The 6,000-nt window shown below is 36.4% G+C and overlaps 1 protein-coding gene across 2 annotated transcripts in view; it reads left to right on the plus strand.

Moving 5' to 3' along the window:
* Positions 1 to 2,348, plus strand: part of KIF27 (kinesin family member 27) — a 99,237-nt gene extending 96,889 nt beyond the window's left edge. The window contains exon 20 of one of the 2 annotated variants that reach the window (XR_007146282.1): positions 1,961 to 2,348. The gene's annotated coding sequence lies outside the window, so the exon portion shown is untranslated. The remainder of the gene's footprint in view (positions 1 to 1,960) is intronic. The other variant, XM_047829829.1, reaches the window with a different exon arrangement.
* Positions 2,349 to 6,000: the final 3,652 nt, after the last annotated feature.

A 6,000-nucleotide genomic window follows, 5' to 3' on the forward strand; every position in this document is an offset into this window, starting at 1 on the left:
CCCTCCCCCCTCTTTCCCAATTATCAACAACAAATTATAGGACAATTACGGCTTACTTAACCCTCATTTCCCATAATGTTCTAGGATTCAAATAGCTCTGATAAGAACACTAGGTAAAAAGGTTTATTTTAAAGCATTCTGTAGACCAGAAAAGAGTTTTAAAAAATATGTTGAGAGAATATATTTTATTTCTCTGGCAACAACACTAAAGCTTAACTTCAATCTTCGGCTATCTCTAAACCCTGAAGAATACTCTCAGTTAGTATTGAATTTGCCAGTTGAAAATATACATCCCAGTTTTTATACCAGTTCCTTTTCCTATGATTGCTAAAATTCAGGATTATATAAAAGAAGCCATCCTTCATAGGATGGAAATTGTGGAGCTATTCAATAGAGAATTACAAAAAACAGTTTTGGATGGATTCCAACAGCCAAGACATAAACCAAAGAAAATAAAGTTAAGCGATTTTACCATTGAAGAGCCATGAATAATATGCCAAAACAAACACCGTAGGCAAAATTGCCAGGATTTATCTTTATATAACACGTAACCATTTTGCTTAGTTTTTCTGTCTGCTAAAATATCCTCGAATATTTCTACTGAAAAACCTCTGGATAAAAGACTCCCATTCATGATTACAAACCGGCAGCTATTGGCCTGCCTGAGAGGCTGAATTGATGCTATTCATTTTTGTTTGTGGTCTGCAGTGGCATTTCACTGTCCACCATGAATTTGGCTGACTTATGTAATAAATGATATGTATTAAAATGGTCAAAGTTTTTTGTTTCTTTGTTTTACTCTCTAGCATGATTTTTCTAGATGGGAAGAATGCGAACAGGGCAACATGTTTATATACTGAGAGGCTGATCTCCTTTTGAATTCCCCTCAAACTGGGGGTTGGGCAGCGTCTGAATTGTTCCATCTGAAGCCTGGAGCTAAGCCTATCTGTTTCACTGGACATTTTCCCAGCTAGTACCAGGTGTCACCGATTGTAAAATACAACCACAACATGACCAGAATGACTCAGGTTAACATCTTAATGGAGTGCATTAAATAATATTTTTCTGAAACACCAGCCTTCTCTTAAAAAAAAAAAAGCAATTTATGAATCACTCCCTTGTGTTTTAAATCAAAATCTTACCAAATGCAACTCAAAGTAATTAAATTAATTGGGAGGGAAATTGCTAATTTTATAAGGAACATAGTCTGTTACTTTATCAAATACATGAAAGCACTTTGAAAACTAAAGCATCATATATGTTTATGATGGAATTATAAGTAGGTTTTCCATAGAACTGGCTGTCAAAGTGGGACATTTTAGCACAAATGTGGTTGCTTATCTTATACATATATCCTAAAATATTTTTAAACAAATTATCAGAGTTTTAATTACATTTGTTAGCAACAGTCGAGACAATGGTGTTCTCTGGAAAAGTTTCACGTGAAATCTATTCTCCCAAGAAAATATTTTAAAGACTTGGCTGAGTCTGTTTTATAGGCGTAAGAAGTGCTTCATGACAATTTGAGTTATGAATGAAAGAGTATGTTTTCACCGGGTTTTTAACCACCAGTTTTTTTTTTTTGCCTATTTGTTCCTTATTTATTAAGTAACAATTACATTTGTGAGTTATTAATGAAATCTGGCAGAAAGTAACTTCTTAAAACTGAGAAGAATGTTTTCCATTTGGTAGTCACAAAGATGTTTTAAACTCAAATTTTCCCCTCAAGGAAACTAAAACAGTAAGTTAATTTTGGGTACATGTATAAGTATGTGATCAAATTAACAGCAAAGTTAGTCTTTGGCATTTGATGCTCTTGGCTACTATATACAAGAAGCAGATTAGAATTAAATCTGACATTACCATGGTGGTCTCTCCTTCATATGCATTTTGAGGGAAGCTCCTTCCCCTCAGTTTGCAAGTATGTGCCAGTGTTACAGAATATTTTGTTTCTTTTTAGATCAGAGTACCCAAGACCTGCACAGCCAAGTAATCAAAGAACAGGCCAAGACTTGAAGAGTAATGGAACCTACAGTCAGAAGTATTCTAGTGGATTGTGAACAAATAAATCAGAAGGGAAGAATACTAATGTACACTTTCCCTGGAAGAGTTACCTTCAATGGTACTGAGGTCTTCTCAGTAAGGTTTATTACAAAGTTTACTATCTCCCAGGAGAAGGGGAAGTAGGTATAAGGAATTGATTGTGTGAGTTTAATTGACCAGGCCACAGCAAACCAAAACACCCCTTAGAACCAGGGCCAGCGTCCTGGGATTTAGCTCTTATGTGGGGAAGGATCTGTGCCTCTTCCAAAGGGTGAACCAGTAACGGAAGTTACTTGTATTCTGAAAACATCACAAAAAGGGCATCTATATACAACAGATTGAAATTTTCCATAGTATTTATTTTATAAATAAAGCATTTTTCCTGCTTAGTGCTTTCTACTAACCTATTATTGTTGAGGACAGAGCTGAAACTCTAGCCCTGTCAGGGAACTTACATTCCAATGATAAGTACTATGGAGAAGATAAAGCAGTGTAAGGAATAGAGAATCAAGGAGGGTTTTTTATTTTTATTTTTTTTAATGTCTATTTATTTTGAGAGAAAGAGAACATGGGGGAGGGACAAAGAGGAAGAGGGAGAATCCCAAGCAGCAGCATGGTGTCTGATGGTGGGGTTTGAGCACATGAACCATGACATCATGACCTGAGCCAAAATCAAGAGCAAACGCCCAACTAACGATGCCCAACTTACTGAGCCATCCAGGTGCTCCAAGGAGTTTTTTTTTTTAGAAGGAAATATGCTTCTGAGCCAGGCACACACATAAAGCTGTAAACTCACAGACATAAAAAGTGCTTTTCAATTGGCCAAAGGTACACATGCTCAAAAGCAGCAAGCATCAAAAACTGTATCTGAACACAGAAATCATATCCAACCAGTTTTTTTTTTTTAAGTTTACTTATTGTTCTGAGATAGCTCAAATGAGGGAGGGGCAGAGAAAGTGGGAGAGAGAGAATCGCAAGCAGGCTCCACGCTGTCAGTACAGAGCCCCACGAAGGGCTCTATCTTACCAACCGTGAGATCATGACCTGGGTGGGTATGAAGAGCCAGATGCTTAACCAACTGAGCCATCCAGGAGCCCCCACATCCAACCCGTTTTTATGAGAGGGCAAGAGCACTAATTTTTCAGGGCCATTTTGCCCTTCCATAAATAGAAAACTGCTCTAGATCTACTGCTTTGCTCACAATTGCTTATGATGTTTTTCCAAGTTTAGGATCACATTTCACTTAAAAAAATTCAAATTGAGGTATAATTCACATAAAATTTATCATCTTAATGTGCACAATTCAGTAGTTTTTAGTATACCTAGTATGTTGTGCAATCATACTAATTCCAGAACATTTTCATCCCCCCCACCCCCACAAAAGAAAATCTTTCCCTATTAGCAATCATTCCTAATTTCCCCTTTCCCTCATCCCCTGGCAACTATCCAGTCTACTGTCTGTCTCTTTGGAATTGCCTATTCTTGACATTTCATATCAATATCATATAGTACGTATCCTTTAGCATTTGCCTTCTTAGGGTAATGTTTTCAAGATTCACTCAGGCAGCATGTAACGGTATTTCACTTTTTACAGCTGAATAGCAATCCATTGTATGGATATACCACAGTTTATCCATTCATGAGCTGATGAACATTTGGGTTATTTCCACTTTGGGGCTATCATGAATAACCATGCTATGAACATCTGTGTACAAGTTTTTGTGTGAATATGTTTTCAATTCTCTTGGGTATTGCCTAAGAGTGAAATTGCCAGGTCACGTGGTAATTCTGTTTAACTTTTGGAGACACTGTCAAACAGTTTTTGACAGCAGCTGTATCATTTTACATTCCCACCAGCAGTGTATGAGGATCAGCTCATCAACATTTATTATTGTTTGTCTCTTTTTATTATTATTATTATGGCCATCATAACAGATGTGAAGTAGTATCTCACTGTGGCTTTAAGTCACATTTCCCTAATGACTAATGACACTGAGTATTTTTTCAAGTGTTTATTGGCCATTTGCATATCTTCTTTGGAGAAATGTCTATTCAAACACCTTTGCCCATTTAAAATTATTTGTCTCCTCAATGTTGAGTTGTAAGAGTTTTTTATATATTCTAGATATAAGTCTCTTATCAGATTTATGATTTGCAAATATTTTCTTCCATTCTGTGGGTTGTCTTCACTTTCTTGATAGTTGCCTTTGTATTACAAAGTTTTTACTTTTGATGAAATCCAATTTATATTTTTTCCTTTGGTTGTTTGTGCTTTAGTTGTCATAGCTAAGAAACCATTGCCTACTTCAAGATCATACAGATTTACATGTATGTTTTCTTCTAAGAGTTTTATAGTTTTAGCTCTTACATTTATATCTTGGGTACATTTTGAATTAATATTTGTCGTATGATGTGAGATAGGGATCCAACTTCATTCTTTTGCATGTGGATATACAGTTGTCCCAGCACCATTTGTTGAAAAAAACTGTTTCTCCCTTACTGAATTATCTTGGCACTTTTGTTGAAAATTGATCACAGGTGTTTGGATTTGTTTTTGGACCCTTGATTCTTTTCCATTGGCTTATGTCTTTCCTTCTGCGAGTACCACACTATATTGATTACTGTAGCTTTGTAGTAAATTCTGAAGTTGGGAAGTGTCAGTCCACCAGCTTTGTTATTTTTCAATGTTGTTTTGGCTATCTGCGGGTCCCTTGAGTTTCCATATGAATTTTGGAACAGCTTATGCATTGCTGCAAAAAAAAAAAAAAAAAAAAAAGCCTGTTGGAATTTTGATAGGAATTGCATTGAATCTTTAGCTCCATTTGGTGAGTACTATCATCTTAACAGTATTATGTCTTCCAATCCATGGACATGGGCTATCTTTCCATTTATTTAGATCTTGTTTTCTTTCAACTATGTTTTGTAGTTTTTAGTGTAAAGTCTTATGCTTCTTTGGGTAATCTGATCCTTAATGTTTTATTGTTTTTGATGCTACCATACATGGACTTGTTTTCTTTTTTTAAAATAATTTTTAAATGTTTATTTTTGAGAGAGAGAGAGATGGGGGGAGGGGGGAGGGGCAGAGAGGGAGACACAGAATCAGAAGCAGGCTCCAGGCTCTGAGCCGTCAGCACAGAGCCTGATGCGGGACTTGAACCCACAAACCATGAGATCATGACCTGAGCTTAACCAACTGATGCACCCAGGCACCCCTGGACTTATTTTCCTTTTTTTAATTAAAAAAAAATTTTTTTTAACATGTATTGATTCTTCAGAGACAGAGAGAGAGAAACAGAGCACAACTGAGGGAGGGGCAGAGAGAGAGGGAGACACAGAATCAGAAGCAGACTCCAGGCTCTGAGCTGTCACGCAGAGCCCGACACAGGGCTCTAACTCATGGACCATGAGATAATGACCTGAGCTGAAGTCGGATGCCCAACCGACTGAGTCACCTAGGTGCCCTGGGGTTATTTTCTTTCTTTCCCTTTCAGATTGTTCATTGCTAACGTGTAGGAATACAACTGATTTTTGTATATTGATAATTTGGTTTCCATTGATTGTTAGAAATACACCATACCACAAATCAAGGGATTTAGGTAATGTTTACCCATACAAACTGACTAAATGAGCAGAAATCCCAACCTGTTGTTGCTTCTGTTGATAAATTTTTAGCTAGTTATTTTAAAATTATTCCTCCAAGAATTATTTCTATTTTTGTTCATCTGGGTTAAGGGTGGTAATATCATAGAGCACAGCTAGGTAATTTGGCATTTGTAATCTCCAGTTTTAGGTCTTTCACATGTACTTTTCCTATTTAAGTAAAACACAAAAGGAATAATCCTCAGCACCCCATCTCTCTGTATCATGAGGATATTTCTATATAGTCCTCAGTGTGTATATTTTAAAGATTAATGATAATGCAGAAAAAGCTAACTTATTCAACAAATTTCTATGGGC

This window comes from Prionailurus viverrinus, chromosome D4 (genome assembly GCF_022837055.1).
Source record: "Prionailurus viverrinus isolate Anna chromosome D4, UM_Priviv_1.0, whole genome shotgun sequence".
Lineage (NCBI taxonomy): Eukaryota > Metazoa > Chordata > Mammalia > Carnivora > Felidae > Prionailurus > Prionailurus viverrinus.